At 42.8% G+C, this 18,460-nt stretch overlaps 1 protein-coding gene across 28 annotated transcripts in view; it reads right to left on the reverse strand.

Moving 5' to 3' along the window:
- The window catches only part of ZMYND11 (zinc finger MYND-type containing 11), a 118,702-nt gene extending 106,744 nt beyond the window's left edge, over window positions 1-11,958 (reverse strand). For 8 of the 28 annotated variants that reach the window (XM_081055579.1, XM_081055573.1, XM_081055562.1 and 5 more), the window contains exon 1: window positions 11,778-11,958. The gene's annotated coding sequence lies outside the window, so the exon portion shown is untranslated. Of the gene's footprint in view, window positions 1-11,234; window positions 11,357-11,569 lie in introns of those variants that run through there. The other 20 variants (XM_081055584.1, XM_081055575.1, XM_081055576.1 and 17 more) reach the window with 13 other exon arrangements.
- Between the last annotated feature and the right edge of the window lie 6,502 nt (window positions 11,959-18,460).

An 18,460-nucleotide genomic window follows, 5' to 3' on the forward strand; every position in this document is an offset into this window, starting at 1 on the left:
TTCTGCTGGATGGCCCCAGATGGGGCACGGGCTGTGGCTGAAGTAGACCTAAAGCGATCCCCTATGAGGTGGTCACACAGTCGTCTCCAAGAACGACACACCCAGGGGGCGGATTAGGCAGGCACCAGGGCCCTGCTGAGGCAGATCCTGCTCCATAGGGTCAGCCCCTGCACCACAACTCTTCCCCTGTAGTCAAGGCCAGTCCTCACAACCAGTGGGGTTAAAGGTCAGTCCCTCCCACTGATGTGCAATTATCAACCAAGGCTCAACTACAAGAGGAGGGCACACACAGCCCACTAAGGGACACACCTGGAGCACGTGGCTCAGGTGACCAGAAAGACTGCACCACTTAACCCCACAGCACACCTACAACATAAGGTTTCTGTACTAAGACCAGAAGACATAGCAGTTCTACCTAATACACAGAAACAAACACAGGGAGGCAGCCAAAATGGGGAGACAAAGAAACATGTCCCAAATAAAAGAACAGAACAAAGCTCCAGCAAAAGAACTAAGCGAAATGGAATAAGCAATCTATCAGATGCAGAGTTCCAAATACTGGTTATAAGAAAGTTCAGTAATCTAAGGGAGAATTTCAACAGAGACACATAGGAAGCACAAAAACAGAGATGAAAACCACAAAAAAGAACCACTCAGAAATAAAAGATACAATAATGGAAACGAAGAATACATTATAGGGAATCAACAGTACATTAGATGAAGCAGAGGATCCAACAAGCAGTGTAGAAGGTAGCAGAAAACACCCAACCAAAACAGCAAAAATAAAAAAGAATCCAAAAAATCGATGAGAGTTTAAGGGGCCCCCTGGGAAAATATCAAGCATACCAACATTTGCATTATAGGGGTACCAGAAGGAGAAGAGAGAGCAAGGAATTGAAAACCTATTTGAAGAAATAATAACAGAAACCTTCCCTAACCTGGTGAAGAAAACAGACATACAACCCCAAGAAGTATAGAGAGTCCAAAACAAGATAAACCCAAAGAGGCCAACACCAAGAGAACATCATAATTAAAATGCCAAAGGTTAAAGACAAAGAGAGAATCTTAAAAGCAGCGAAAGAAAAGCAGCTAGTTACCTACAAGGGAGCCCCCATAACAATGTCAGCTGATTTCACCTCACAAACTTTGCAGGCCAGTAGGGAGTAGCGGGAAATATTCCAAGTGATGAAAATCAACAACATACAACCAAGATTATTCTACCCAGCAAAGCTACCATTTAGAATTGAAGGACATATAAGCTTCCCAGACAAGAAAAAGTTGAAGAAGTTCATCACCACCAAATCAGTATTACAAGGAATCCTAGAGGGACTTCTTTAAGATGGGAGGGGGATTAAGGATGGGTGAAAGGGGAAGCGATTAAGAAGAACAAATTGGGCATTATACAGTAGTCGTGGAGATGTAGGTTATATCATAAGGAATATAGTCCAAAGTATTGTAATAACTAGGTATGGTGCCAGATAGGTACTAGATCTATCAGGGAGATAGATAGGAATGGGATTGGGGGCAGGGTGAAAAAAATGCAGGTATTAAGAAATATAAATCGGTAGTTAATACAATTTGGGGAATATAATCAACAATGTTGTAAAGATCATGTAAGGTGCCTGATGGGCACTGGACTTATCAAGGGGATCACGTCATAGACTGTGTAGCTGCCTGACCAATGTGCTATAGGCCTGAAGCTGAAGTAGAATAATATTGAACGTCAACTATAACTAAATACATAGGTATGTATATATAGTCATGGGATACCCAGTACAACATAGGAAAATAGGCGATGGTATTATAACAAATATGTAAGACGTCCAAGGGATAGTAGCTTGCGGGTGGGTTATCACTTTATGACGTGTTTAAATGTCTATTACATTGCTTTGTACATCTGAAACTAACAAAAATAAATAAATAAATAAATAAAAGTCAGTGTTTTCAGGTCAAGTAACTGGGAAGATAATTATAGGGATAACAGCTAAATAATAATAAAATGCAACAGAATAAGAACGAATTGAGGAAAACATTAAATGCTGTAGAAGTTAGTGAGAAGACAAATCACTGTGGGATGGCAACAAGATGAAGACGAGTAAAACTGGATAGAGATCTCACGTCCCAACAAATTTTAAATTAAATTGTAGGCTGACTTCCAGTACTGGGGGTGGAGTGAGGAGGGGAAAAAAGGATACCTGAGCAAGGTAAAAAATATTACTTATACAACCAATACTATTTGTGCATTAAAAAAAACACTTGCTGAAAGAATAAACAGAATGACCAGCTGAAGAAAAAGTTTTACTTAAGGGAACAGGAGATGGGACTAGAAAGTCAGACTAAGAACAGAATCCAAAATATCCTGATTGACAGAATTATGAGGAGACGTTTACAATGACCTCATCTCACTGCCTAATAGCAAATACCAGGACACAGTGCAGAAAAGGGACCCCGAAGCAAGCAGTCTCCCCGAATTGAGGAGACTAAGAGCAGAGACTGTTGGCCAATTTTCAGTTTAGCATTTCATTTGCTCGAATCCAAAACAGACAATTACTTTCCATGAATCAGACATCAGATCCTCTTCCCTTTCTTTTACAATACTTAAGATCATTCTACCAAATGGCACCTCTACTAAACAAATATTGACTTGTAACAATATACCCATTTAACATTTCCACTCATTCCTCAAGGTCAAAATTTATATTCTATTTAAAATGCAACTCTAACAGTAGCGATTAATGGGATTCTTGAGTGTATCTGGTAACCTCAGACCAGTCACCTAAACGTCCCATCTGCTATGCGCCCTGGCATCCACAGAACTGATGGACGCTGCATCAGAAAGGAGGGGACAGAAACACCTGGACATTATCAGGCACTCCACAGGCTCCCAGGGCCACTGGATACTGCAGCATGCTAGCCAGCCATGCTCGAGTGACAGGGTTTCTTCCCTCACACTCCCTGGTACTCAGCTCAGACACTGAACCTGCCCCTGGAGTGCCCACGTCTCTGGGGAACAACCTGGAAATGAAATGACACTCCCAACCTGGTGAAATACCAAGGATCACCTCAAAGCCAGAGAAAGGCCAAAGGCCAAAGGCCACACTGCTGAGCAGAGCCCAAAAAAACGTCCTCGTATGATCTCACTCCTGCCTGCAGGCACAACCCACTGTGGCTGGCATGATGCCTATGGAAAGACATACACATTCCTCTGCAACCTGTCAGGGTTACAAGCTTCCTCCAGCACCTGCAGGCACTGGAGGTTGCTGCGAGGCTGCTGCTCAAATTACAGGAAAGCCCAGAGACACTGCAAATGAATGGCAGGCAGTCTGTCTACTGAAAATCATTCATCTCTGACATGCTGCGGGACCACCAGGACACACCACCCAACCCTCCCTCTGCTACCTACCTTCTCTGACCATCAGCACAGTGACAGTACAGAGCACTGTAGCGGAACCAGAAAAGACCTGAGGTCTTTCCTTCTGGGACGCATTTATTTTTCAGGCTGTCAATCCTCTTTAAAACACATTATGAATATTATTCTTGAAAGACAATTTCTGAGACATACAGCTAACGGTCACAGGGTACATTGTTTTCTGTAAGCCATCCCCAAAAGAAATACTTAAAAGAAGGTACATACACCAAGACTGTCTAGAAGAAAAAAAAAGACTTTTAAAAGTAGAGCCCAAATCCGTCTCCAGACATTCCTATTTAACATTTGAAGGGGAAAAAAAGCAATTCAGAAGCTCAGTCATGACTAAGAACCAGTGTGCTATGAAGAGTAGTCCAGGCAACTCTTGTTCAAAACGTGTCAACTAAAATCCAGAAGAATTTATTTAAAAGAGTAAGATCCAGATACTTCTGCAACTAAGGCCTGCAATAGTGTATTTTTCATTAACATTTGTTTAAAATATGTAAATGAACCAAAAGAAAGTCTAACTTTAAACTGACTGGTGGTTGTTCAGCTTTTAATTCACTTAAAAACAACTGAGACTAAAACTAGTTTTATTAATCATCCTAAGAAAATAAAATTCAACTTTCAAATCATCCAAATGGAAGTTTCTGACCTGAAACAATCCAACATGAGTACTGATCAGAAGCAGCGAGGGGCTTCTTAAGATTCCGTGTGTAGAATACACATGTGCAGCAAAATAAAACAAGTAGGTGCAGTATCTCAAAATACAACGTGTATCAGGTATTTTGACATTACATAATACTAAATGTGCTATTTTTAAACATAAGAAATGTTAGATTGTAACTACAGTGGAAAAATCAACAACCTTAAATTTTACATTCTCTATGCTTTAAAAAGACAAAATCTCTAACATAAATGAAACGTCCCCGAAATCTTTTAAGTGTCATTAATGGAAATCCCCCCAAAATTAGCCTCACTTGTTTCTCCCCAAGAACTGGACAAACTAGGTATATTTTATATTAACTCAAGGGCTCCATGTAAAAAGTCAATTGAAAATTAAGGACTTGATCTCCCAAACAGCATTTCTCAGACGCAGTTTTGAGACAGAAAAACCAACAAACAAGCAGATTAATCAACCTACAAAGAAACTAAGAAGTTCATAATGGCTTTCAAGTTGAGATAGTTTCCACACGCAGAGCTTTCCCCATGGTTAGCCTTCATTACAGAATATTTCTTCTTAAAAATCTTTTCATAGCTATGAAATATAAGAAAACCACATTTAATATTCCGCTGTCACATCCCTACTGAATATCAGGATGGTCGGATTCTGTGAACGCTACAACTCAGTCCCCTACTTCTCTTTCCACCATATGCTCCACACCTAGTACTTTATTTTAAATGATGGTGAACACCCACTGAACTCTGAAGCCTTCACACTTAGAAAAACTTTCAGAAATGCTAAAGGGCACCCCTTCTCATGCAGCAAGGGCACTCAAGTGTGGAGTTCACCCCAAATATTTTTCAAACATTTCTCTTCTATACATGTTAAAAGAAAGTTGTAGGTTCCTCCCTCCCATCGTGTGGCAAGTATCTTCATCATGTGAGCTGCCAACATTGACACTAAGAAAATGAGCCAATTATAAATGCTTGTTCTTAGGTTCCCAGTGGAACTGGAATTGACCAGAACTTCATGTATGGAATGTTCTGATTACCAGGAGATTTCTAATATTCCTTTTCTTTCCACCTCCTACTTCTGTAAAAAGTGTGAGCTTAGTTTTACATTCTTTTACTGTTCTGTTTCTGGTAGACTGGCACATCTGGGACATGACAGTGCATCAATACACAGATCCAACGACCCTGGGGGTTTTACGGAGACAGCAGAATGAGTGTAGGCGTAGCAGTCGTACACTGGAATTCAAATACCCACTTGTTCATATACTATGTGACCTCAGACACTGGGCACTTCACCTCCTGATATGTTCTCTTACTATAAGCTAAGGAATACTTATAATTGTACTATAATATTGTAATTTATTGTACCATCATACTGTAACACTACTTCCCTCATACTGTTGTAAGGACTAAATGCAGTATATAAATTGCCTTGTATGTTAGGTGCTAGATAAGCGACTTTCTTTTTTTAAATGGTGCTGCCACAAGCAATGTTTATAATAAAATCCAGCTTTCTAAAAACTGCTTACAAAGTAGACTTCTAAAGGGACCTAACGTGTATATATAATCAAATTAAAATTCATTTATGACAGCCTCTTCCAATAAACCACAGTATCTTCCTGATTTTAAAAAACATAGCATTTTGGGGGGGGGCCGGCCCGGTGGCTTAGGTGGTTAGAGCTCCAAGCTCCTAACTCCGAAGGCTGCCGGTTCGATTCCCACATGGGCCAGTGGGCTCTCAACCACAAGGTTGTCAGTTCAACTCACACAAGGATGGTGGGCTGCGCCCCCTGCAACTAATAACTGGCAACTGGACCTGGAGCTCAGCTGCGCCCTCCACAACTAAGGCTGAAAGGACAACAACTTGCAGCTGAACGTCACCCTCCACAACTAAGACTGAAAGGACAACTTGACTTGGAAAAAAAGTCCTGGAAGTACACAATGTTCCCCAATAAAGTGCTTTTCCCCTTCCCCAATAATAAAAAAAAAAAATCTAAAAAAAAACAAAAAACAAAAACATAGCATTTTTAATCCCAATCGTGAGCTCTCTCAATCTCAACACAAATCCATTTAAAAATACCTGCATAGGGGCTGCTGGATGGCTCAGTTGGTTAGAGCGCAAGCTCTCAACAACGTTGCCAGTTCAATTCCCACATGGGATGGTGGGCTGCGCCCCCTGCAACTACAGATTGAAAACGGCGACTGGACTTGGAGCTGAGCTGCGCCCTCCACAACTAGACTGAAGGACAACGACTTGGAGCTGATGGGCCCTGGAGAAAACACACTGTCCCCCAATATTCCCCAATAAAAAAATGAAATAAATAAATACCTGTGTGTGTGTATATATATATGTATATATATTTTAATGCTTACATGACTAATGCTTAAACCAGGAAAGAAGAATCTACCTTCTTCAAATCGTATTTTAAATTTACTTAGCTACAAGTAGATCAAACTACAAAAAAAATTTAAAAATTTCTGTGGGTCAACCTTTCACTTTAACGCTTAGAAAACCTGGAGAACATAAAAATTACTAATCATAACAGAGTTGTTTTTAAAAATCCTCAGGTAGTTAATATAAAATCACAAAGGTACATATTAGAATAAATTTGAAATCATGAGTGTTAAGATTTCAAAAGTAATCTTAGCTCAAATACAATGTGCCTTAACTCACACCCCTGTACTTACTTCTGTTACACTCTATTGCACTTGCTTCAATAATTGTGTTACCCAGCAAGGGTGTAGTAGATAGAATTCCAATAAATAACAATGTTTAATGAACGAACTCAAGATATGGAAACATATTCTACCCACTGTAAAACAATACAGTATTTTAATGTGATCTTATGAAACAGATTAATCATGGAGTTACTTGAACTATAAAAGCATATATTTGAACAAAACTAGTTTATCTACTAAACTTACTCAGTTTACACAAAATAAAACACTGTGTACAAATTTTCAGCAACACACATTTTCTAATGTGTAGAGCACATAATGTGATCTACTAAATATATTCCTCTCATCACTGAAGAATAGATAAAAGTCAATATGATCCCCTAAAAATGCTCATAGAACAGTATGCCTTACTTTTGTCATTTCTTTCATTTCACATAAAGTTAAACAAACGTTTAGCCACTTATTTATTGAATGAAAAATATACCCCAAAATAGAATGAAAGATTAACTGTCTAAATATTTACTAGTACTTCCATGTAAATTATATTAGTTGTAAAATTGAGTTATCAGTTTGCTAAATTTCCTAACTAAACACATAATGGGCATATAAATATTCTTGTATTTCCAAATAAATTTTTAACTTATTTGCATTTCTAATTTTGATATTAAATATTGTACAGCATTTTCACAATACAAACAACTTAATTTTTTAAGTGGAAAATCAGTAATAGCAGGCACACTTATGCAAAAAGATCTTTCCTTTAGGCAGCACCTATATTTAAAATATTAGTTACAACTGATATTTAGATTATGATTTTTATCTTCCTCCCATTATCTTCCTCTTTATGTTACCTCTTTTGACAGGGATTTTGTTACATGGATCACATTCTCACAAACCTCCTAGCTCATTCACTTGGCATTAGAGTGCACATGCCTGAATAGGTATGTGCTACGAGGAGGCATGACATTCCATAATTGAAAGGAAGACTGCTATGTTTTTAAGATGATTCTGTGCAAGATTTTTAAAACTGGGATAGTGTGTGTAAAGAACTTTACACAGTATCTGAGACATGGTATACATACAACATGTGATACATATTACCATCATGGTACGCAATTGTATACTAAACTTGTGGATACCAAAGCATTTCTAAAAGCACGACCACAGGAGGACAGGCCTCTGGTAACGTGCAGACCCTTCTGACCACTGAAGGTCTTCATGGAGTCACTGCACCAAAGCAGACCTGAGCTGTTTAGCAACTTTGGCAATGCCACTGCAAGGCACTAACTGGAAGTTATTCTGCAAGAGGCCTGGGTAGAAACCAAATTCAAATCAGTCATTTTTTCAGTTTTGGCAAAATTCCTAGTAAAAATGTTGGTGAGGGATTAGTTCCACAATGATCAAACCAGGAGGCACCACGCAGTGTTTACTTAGAAAGTTTATATGCTTCAAGCAAATATAAAACATACAACCTGATGCAGTTACAGAAAGGATAGATACAGGGAAAGACAAAAATTTTTAATTTAAAACCAATGGTTAAAATAAGAATGCTCACACTATGTACTGCAATTTGTTATGTTCATCAAATATTAAGAAGTAATGATAGGCAGCTGCCAGGGGCTGGAGAGAGGGGGGATGAATGGGGAGTTAAGTGTTTAATGGATACACCGTTTCAGGTTTACAAGATGAAAAGAGCCATGGAGATGGATGGTGGTGATGTCTGCACAATAGTGTCTTTTACGTATTTAATACCACTGACCTGTACTCTTAAAAATGGTTCAGGTGGTAATTATATGTTATGTATGTTTCAGCACAACAAAAATAAAACAAGCAATGATACAAAGATCCTCAGAACTGCTTCAGTTAAGTGAGGCCCAAGGAATATAACAAATGCTTATTTTCCAACCTTCAGAGATGACTAGAGATTCAGATGTATGCTACTACAGTCCAATTAGTAAGACAAGGCAAATGTGACCATGTCCTGCTGTAATTTCAGAGTTTCACACCTTTCTACACTACTGTAATTATTATTAACACTGAATTTGAATTGAATTGATCTAATAGTCGTTTATGAATCAATAATCCTATAGTACAATTACTATCATCCTTGTCTTTCAGATGAAGAAACCGAGGCCCAAGTATTTGGCTAAGATCCCTTTGCTAATAAATGAGGTGAGATTCAGACCCAAGCCATCTGGCCTCCAAGTCATTTCGCTATGCTACCTCTATAATCTAGAGAGAAAAAAAATCTCATTACCCTGTAAAAAAAAAAAAAAAAATTCAGTGTTAAGTCCAAGTTAAGGTTTTCAAACAGTGAAGTTTTTAACTATCCTAAGTCTATCCGGTTTCTCCTTAATTTTTTTTCTAGACACATCCTCTTTGCATAAGTGATGTTTTCCATGTAGGATTCAATTGAAGGATGGTAAGGGTAGGTAAGAAAAATCAAGACACCAGAGGTTCATGGCTTTAAGCAATACTAAGACAGCATTTGATACTTCCACTACAAATGTTAAAATTCTAAATTAGCTGCAGTATCTCAATTAAGGCATGCCAAAGTGTATGAATGTTTCTATTACACACTATCTGAACAACCCTTAAATGAAAATGGGGATCGGGTTACAAAAGGGTGGGAGTTCACATAAACACACAATTCACAGAAACATGCAAGATGACACTCACTCAAAGTAGCAACACAATGATATCTGAGAAATATTCAATAGGAACAAAGGAGCTAAATTTTAACATTGTGATTTTTTTCTTTGTAAAGCTGGAAGCACTTGCATGTTTATTTAAACACTTTGTTAACAGGTAACTGCAAAAATTAAATCACCCAATTACAGAATGTAAAAGGGAGATTCAATAGTCATATGAAAAACATATGTGAAAAAAATACGATGTAAAAAAGAAATTCTGTTAACCACAGGCAGAGCTCAGCAAGAAAAATATTTTACTATGTCATAAACACATTCTGTATCTTCTAATCTTTGATTTTCCAGCCTGGCCATCTTATAAAGAAGAGCCCACCAAAATAATGACTGTAACCAGCACGAATTAACCAAAGACAAGGAAAATAACCTGCCTATACAAAATTCGTATTTCATCTCCGGCTTGTACAAATTAGAATTCAGAAAAATCAAAGGTGACCTTGCTAACCAAAAAGCACTCCAAGTTTTCAAGTATAACCAAGGCTATCTGCCTGATATTCCAACCACTAATTAGAATCAGTGACCCCCAAATCCTGAAATGGTTATGCATCCCACAATTACTACATACACTGCAACTACATTTCTCAGTTTGAAAGTAAAATAAGTAAATGTTTTACTTTCTGCCTTTCGACGGACAGCGTGACGGACAGATGATGTTTCAGCAGGCTCTTGCCTCCATGGACGAGGCCCACAGTAGGATACAGAACACCCGGGTGAGGTAGACGGGAGGACCCAGGACCAAACGTCAGAGTCGGATGGCCCCATCCAACCTTCAGACACCCATCCTGAAAAGGCCACCTGGCCGCCTGCTTTGAGCTCAGACACGTCATACGTGCTAGGACCGGACACCCGCGGACACACTGCACGTAACACTGGGTATCACGTGCCCACACCAGGTACCATTCAGACACACATAACACCGGCCCCGTGGACTGCCGGCACCGCCACACACTGTACGTAACACAGGTACCACGTGCACATCGGGCACCATGCCCACACCACGTATAACGGGGCACCGTGGACACACCGGTATCATGAGCACACCGTATACAGCAGCAGGCACACCAAGCTCCGTGCCCACGCCACGCCGGGCACAGTGGAAACGCCGTATACAACCCGGCAGCGCCACGTACACACCGGACCACGACAGGCCCGGCACCAGGCCCGCACCGCAAGGCGTCCACAGCCGGCCCAGGCGAGCAGCGCGAGGGGCGGTGCACGTGGAGGCCGGGGTCCCAGGGCCACCCCAGGAGCCAGGGCCCGCAGCTCCCTGGCGGAGCGCACGGGCGACATAGTCCCAGGGGCCGGAGGGCCCGCTGAGGCGGCGGAGGCAGCGCTGCCGCGGGCTCCCAGCCCTGGGGAACGCGGCCCGAGCCCCGCGTGGGTCCTCGCGGGCCGCCTGCCCAGCCTCGACCATCGCTCCCGAACAAGGAGCTGCTCCAGCGAACGCGCCCCCCGCGCACAGAGCCGCGTCCGAGCCGGCCCGAGGCCTGGCCGCGCGAGGAGGGCCCGCCTGGCGGGCGGCGCTCACGCGACACCCCGGCTTCCCGGCGCCAGCAGGCCTCGCGCGGTCTCGCTTGGGGCCTCCTCCCCCTCCGGGCCGGCCGAAGGCAGGGGAGCGCGGCGGGACCCTCCAGGCCCGGCCCGCCGCACACAAAGCTCCGCGGGCAGAGAAGGCGAGCGACGGTCCCACCCGATCGGCGCCCGAGAGGCTGCAGCCAGCCGCGCTCCACCGGCCCCGCGCCCGCCCGGCCCCGCGCCCTTCCCACCGTTCGGCTCCGGGCCGCGCCGCGCCGCCTCCCCCGGGCCTGGGCGCCGGCCTCCGCCTGCCGCCCCGGCGTCTCCGCGGGCCCGGCCTCCCGCTCGCCCCGCCGCCCTCCTCCCCGGCTCCGCGGCCCGGGCCCCTCCTTCCCCGGCCCCCTCCCCGGCGTCGCCCAGCAGCCCGCCGCCCCCGCCGCCCGCGCCCCGGCGTCTCCCCGGCGCGCGCTTCGGGGCGCCATGTTTACAGCCGCAGCACCGCCGCGCGGGCGCCGCGAGGGAAGGGGCGGCGGCGCAGGGACGCGGGCGCGGGGCCGGGAGGGAGCCCGCCGCCGCCCGCACTTACGGGGTCTCCACGCCGAGCGGCGGGCCGGGGGCCGGGCGGGAAGCCGGTGCGGCCGCGGGGCAGTCGGCGTCCTGCGAGGCCCGCGCGGCTCCCAGGCGGCCTCCTCCGCGGCGCCCGCCCCCGGACTTTATTGTGCGGCCGGCCGCGCCGTGCGCTCTCGCGGCGCGGCTCCCTCCCGGCGGCCGGCGTCGTGCGCGCCCACACCCACCTTCCCTCCGTCCTGCGGTTCCAGCATATTCTCCCGGAGCCGCACATGCACCTCGCGGCCGCACACGTGGAGGCGACGTACGTGCCGGCGCGCGGGCGCGGACGGGCGCACAAAGTCCCGGCCCGCATTGTTCCGCGCGGCCGCGCCGCGGGCCGCCGCCTCTCGCCGCCCGGGCGGCTCCGGCCTGGGAGGAGCGCGGAGGCTCGCGTTCGCAAAATTGGGGAGGTGGCGTTGATCGCGTTTTAATTCTGCCCTCAGAAGGAGTTGCAGGGCTGTCTGATTCCATATTCTGTACAAACACACACGACCTCCAAAAGGACAGGGCCGCCCATGTAAGTTCGTGCAAGGAGGAAGAGGCTGCTCATTCTAGGTCTAACCGCAGAGGACCCCACTGTGTGGGGTAAGGAAGTCCCTGAGGTCCGAGTGCTTCTGCAGACCCCGCAAGTTTTCCCTCCTGACCTTTGTGCACTAGGAGTTTGGAAGGAAGACCTTTCGGCCAAAATTTCTTACTCTGCGTCCCATGGCACACATGGACCTGAAAACCATTGGGAAGAGACCGTCCAAGAAGTGTTGAGATTCTGATCCAAGTCGTCAATCTTTCTTAGCTGGCCTCTGGGCTGGGTTAGGATTTAGAAATGGGCGGTACTCGAACAGGTCAAAGAAACAACCTTTCAGCCATTCACAGCGCTGGTTCTGATACACCCCACAGAGTTCTTGGTTGTCTCAAGGGGCATCCCCAAATAACTTCAACTCGTTTTATTTTTACACATAAATATATGCCGTTTAAATCCAGCAGAGAGATTAAAGGGTGTCAAAGAAAGCAAGCTATACCCGGTCCGAATGCTGGAGCAAGGAATTAACAGCTTTAAGTAAATGACGGCTTAAAAAAAAATCATCCATAAAATAGACAACATTATTTATTAATATGTGTAAAAGGAAGCTCACCTTAGGAAACAAGTGACTGTATGACTGTATGATGCCACATTTTTCTCCAATTAAATGTTTTGGGCATAATTTCAATTTTTTATACCCAGATACTATCTCTCATTCTAACTAATGTAGGTTAGATAGGTTATCCCCAGGTTTCCTATGGATTTTGCCTAGAATTTAAAATCTTGGCTCTATTTTTCCCCTCACAACAGTTTTATTGACCTCATGTTTCTCTCAGCTGAGGGAAGACGGGGTGGGGGTCGGGGAAAATAGTCGGGACCAGTGGTTTGGGGCTGGGAGTTGGGGGGAGGCCCAAAGACTAAATAGTTATTTCCATACAATTTATGTTACACCACGAATTTATCTGCCGGATTGCAAAGAGAGGACAACAGAGCAGAGGAGAAAAAGAAAGAGTAGTGGGCCACAAGGAATACTGTGTTATCAACTCGGAAATGTTTCGGAGACTTAACACCACACAAAGAAGGACACCCGTACAACACCCCTAATTCTTCTAAGTGTGTTCAAAGTGAGGGGGAGTATTTTTGAGGGGGGTTAATGGCAATGTGTCTTTTACTCTTATAATTTTTAAAATTTAAACAGTCACCATAATTTTGATCACACTTCGTACATATGATCTCCATTCTTTAACTATTAGAAGGAAATACTGCAGAAGAAAATGTTAACAATGCATATTTCTTTGGGTTACAAAGAAATCTTTTTACAAAGGCATCTTTTTTAAAAAAAATCTTTGTTCATAATCAGGAAAAAAATTAATAACTAGCCCAAGACATTGGTTGCCCCCATGGAAACCACACCACGTAGATATTCCTTACTTGAAAGAATACATACTTTTCAGAAAACAAATTATAAACTTAAGTTGTATAGAATCTTGTTTTCCATAGATTTCTTTAGTTACTGCATAGAGCGATTTGTTCTGCAATCTACACATAGTTCACATCCCAAAATGTATATAAAAAGCCAAAACATATAAATATCAGGCAATTGAACGTAATAAAAATTAATGTAAAATGTATGTGGGTAATTGTCACAGAAGCAGCTCACCACAAGAAAAGGTTTATAAATGTGTTACTTATCAATGAGATTAACTACTGTAACTCACATAAAGTGGGTTTAAGTGACCATTACCTTACACTCACTATCTTATCACAATGACAAGGCAATGAGATCTTATCTGGATCCCATCGCAGAAAACAGAACAGACTAGCACTGTCCCTCAGACACAGTGCCTGCAGTATCTCCTGGAACCTGCCAATCAAGAAAAAGGAAGCTTAAGAAGTAAAGATTTGTCTATGTGCAGTACTATAAAATACATAGTTTTGCAATGTAAGATATGACCACAAGCCATCAGTTACTAGTAATGAGTGTGCACTGTCGCAAATGAGTGCATGCGAGTGTGCAAGGCTATCCCTGTCATGACATCTTCTTCACTCACTTACCTTTAGAGGTGTTTCCTGATGCGGGGAGGGAACTAAAACTCACAACCACAGGAACGTGTGGCCTACTATGAAACATGCAACAGCCCCTCTCTCCCCCCCCCCCCCCCGGGGTGGAGAAGAACCATTATTTACTACAAGATAGAGGCTGAAGTGAGTGGCCATGGAGCTGGCCACTACAGAGTGCAGAGTGACAATGCCTCAGGTGTCAAAAAAATGTTTTGTAGCTGTTGTTTGATTTTACAAACTTCCTTTGATTTTATTCTGTATGTTTCTAACTTCTGATTGGCTGATTTCATAGTCTTTTGTATTAGGTAGTATTTTAGATGTGAATATATATATATATTCTCTAAAGGTAAATTAATATTTTGGTATTAACTCGCTATATATGAGTTTAGCTACTGTTGCTTAGTTTCCAAGTGCCTAATCGCCTTGGATGATTAAAAATCATGTTTTTGAAAGCAGAAAGTTGTGGACCCAACCTTGTCACGGCAATTACCATTCACCGAGGGTGCGATTCTCGGTGGCTAAGTCTGAAGCAGGCGCTATGCGTATTTTAATTTAAGAAACGTTCTGGTGTAAGTAAGACAGGAGCTCTATTTGTGTGGAAAGCCCAGTGCCCCGCTACCTGCACGGCTCCGTGGTTCCCAGCCATCAGGCCTGGTCCCCCGGCGCAGGCCCAGGCGTTTCTTCAGCGCCGGTCAGGTTCGTGCTGCAGGTCTCCTGCTTCTGCCTGTGAACGTACAGTAGCTACTACAGGGGGACCGACCACAGCCCAGCTAGCACGCTTCCGGACATTTCAAGGAAAGCAGCTCGCCATAGCACATGAAAAGGGTGTTTGTGCACCTGTGTGTCTTTTCCCTCCTAAGATGGGACCTAGCTTTTGCCCTATCTCTTCTCCAACACCACATAGAAAGAGACAGGCTTTGGCAGTAGAACGCTCGAGTTCAAGTTCAAGTTACAACGCGCTCTGAGACGTGGAGGAAATGATTTCACTTTTTGAACCTCAACTTCCCCATTTGTCAGGAGCATGGATTTTTGACACCAGATTGTTTGGATTAGAATCCTGACTCCAACATTCTCTAGCTGTTGACCTTGGACAAGTTATTTACTAATTTGTGTTTCATTTTTCTTCATCTTTAAATTAGGAAAGATATCATTATCCTATTTCATAGAGTCATGGTGAAGATTAAATGAGAAAATGTGTAATTCCTATAATAGTGCCTGGCTGGAACAACTGCTCAATAATTAATAGCTCCTGTTATTATTATCATCTGTAAAATGGGGACAATAATACCCACTTTACAGGATAAACAAGGTATTAAATGAGCTACAGATTATAAAAAGTGCCACAACCTGGAGCCTGACACACAGGATAATAAAAGCAGGAGACCTGTCCATCACAGCCCATGTCCCCATCCCCCCAGGTGGCTTCCTCACACTTTCAGTTTCATCAGCCAAGCCCCAGGACAGATGGGGCCTAATCGCCATACCTTGGAAAAGAAGAAATGCAAGTATCAGCCCGCGTGGACCCAACAGCCACTTTCCCAAACACTGCTTCCAACTAGTTCCATAACTTTGGCAATGGCAGCCTTTCCAGGCATCTGCATTCTCCTTTGTAAAGTGAGGGAGCTTTACTAAGTGTGCTTTAAGATGCCACAACCTCCAGGGCTGTCCTCACACCTGTCCATGGAATCCCCGTTGTCTGTGCCTATTCTAAGGTCTTTTACACAAGCTCTTTATCAGCTATCCTTCCTGGTTCACACGCCCTTATTTGTCTTCACCCCTGGTTTCACTTCTTTCTTTCCCCCCTTCTGGTAGTTGTTTTGTTTGGGCTTAAATGACTCCTGGCCTCTGCGGAGGTCATCAGACTGGTTGGCTCCAGGTAGAGTCCTTTCTCCCTCTTCTCCGTTTAAACATATAAAACACCAGAAGATACATTTACATTTTTATATACATCCTCCAATTTCTCCTCGGGGATACCCTTTCAACATCTTGTCACTGTTTAGTGAGGACAAAGGTTTTTTCACATTCTACACGCAGGACAAGCCTATGCAGGATTTCAGTAGTGAGTTTATATTAGACAGGAGACACTGGCTTCCCCGTTCTCATCCAGGTTTACGCCCAGTGATGGTGACAGTGCATCTGAGCACATGGCCCTCAGTGCCACGTTGGGCAGAAATTCTTTTCTCTCATTACCACCTATTTGTGCTAACAAAGGAAAACATGTGAGAAACATTCTGAGCTTCTTTAACACCCAGTCCTGTGGAGTATAGTATTTAAGATTTCCCTTTTTATTCTCTTCCTTCATGATAGTTGTGATTGGTATTTATGCTCCTCCCCACACAAATCCATGTTTAAGGAAACATCAGTTTTCCATCAGTGACTTTGGAACTGTATCTTGTTTGGAAAGATACTCCATTTTCTAATATTTAGAGAAGATTTTTTTCAGATTTGCATAATTGACATAAAATTAAAAGTGACATTATCTTTATGGAGGTTTCAGGCTTGTTATACCAACAGAGTTGAGAGAAATTTTCAAAAGTCTTAGGTGACAAGTAACAATTTTAAATGAATAGTTCGTGAAAAAATTATCTTCTAAAAGTGAAACATAAAATGTCCTGTTGTATTCTAACCTTCTCCCTAGTATGTTGAGGAAATACCTGGTGATAAGTTCCATCAAACAGCTGAAGAAAATTATGTAAAACATTTTAGATTTCTTGGATGAAATGGGTAGGAAGTAAAAATCTAGGGGAGCAGCAAAATTAAAAGCAAATAATTGTAGTGCTAAATTACACTTTCTTAAAAATTATTACAGTCCGAAAGTATTTCCTGAATGATTTTGTCGCTATCTCTGCACCTACCGCTTGATGGTCTCTTTTGCTCACGTGCAATATTTAAAGTCGGAGAAAAGCTGAAGACAACACAACTTCCTTTTCTCTTTTTATTTAACTGCGCTGAGAACGTCAGACACAGGAAGTTCTGCTTCCTTGACAGCTGTGTGTGAAAACCAGCGCTTTTCTCTGTTTCTGCCCCTAACCTAGCCCTGTCTTTCCAGGCTTTCTCCATCTCCCTCTTCACGGGGAGCCCCGTGTTACCTTTCACACAGTGCCTGCCATTCAGGGGGCTTGCCCTTTCTTATTTTCATTCAGTTCTCTTTTTCTTAGCCCTAGTTTGAAAACTCCCTCAGAATGGGCAAAGAAAGTAAAAGAAAAAGTGAAACTTAGCACATTTTGGGGTTTTTATTACTAATTGTATTTTTTTAAAGGACAGTTGCTGAAAGAGAAAGTAATTGAATTTATAGATTACAAGATTTAGAAGTACAGAATTTTTTATATATTTACTAATATATTAAATTCAAATTATAAAACAGTTTTAGTGTGTACCTCCATTCTAGGTAAGTCTGTAACTGAATAAACTCTTGCTGTTTGTTTTAAATGCATATGTATTTATTTCGATTTCATATTCACTGAAGAGTTTCTATAAAGGTGCTTAGTTGTCATGTGTTAAACATATTTTGGAGTCCTGTATGTAAACTGCCGATTATGTCAGCAAGTTCACACACACACACACACACACACACACACACACACTCGCAATGTGGCTAAATAACTTGTGATTTATTCACAGAACGGATTTATATAATAATTAAAGAAGTTGTTAATAAAGGTTATTTTTCTATGTTAAATTAAAAACTAGGATATACGAGGTCTGACAATTAAGTTCATGAACTTGTTGCAATGATGTCGCTAACCTTTTTTGATATCAGAGGAATTATTTATTGTGAATCTGTACCAACTGGACAAACAGTTAACCAAGTTTACTATCTGGAAGTGCTAAAAAGGCTGCATGAAAAAGTTAGGTCACCTGAACTTTTCACCAACAATTCATGGCTCTTGCATCACGACAATGCACCAGCTCACACGGCACTGTCTGTGAGGGAGTTTTTAGCCAGTAAACAAAGAACTGTATTGGAATATCCTCCCTACTCACCTGATCTGGTCCCCAATGACTTCTTTCTTTACCCGAAGATAAAGGAAATATTGAAAGGAAGACATTTTGATGACATTCAGGACATCAAGGGTAATAACGATCACAGCTCTGATGGCCATTCCAGAAAAAGAGTTCTAAAATGGCTTTGAAGGGTGGACTAGGCACTGGCGTCGGTGCATAGCTTCCCAAGGGGAGTCCTTCGAAGGTGACTGTAGTGATATTCAGCAGTGAGTTATGTAGCACTTTTTCTAGGATGAGTTCGTGAACTCAATTGTCAGATCTCATACATTAAAGAAAATGATCACA

The sequence above is a fragment of the Rhinolophus hipposideros genome, assembly GCF_964194185.1.
Source record: "Rhinolophus hipposideros genome assembly, chromosome: 1".
Classification (NCBI taxonomy): Eukaryota; Metazoa; Chordata; class Mammalia; order Chiroptera; family Rhinolophidae; genus Rhinolophus; species Rhinolophus hipposideros.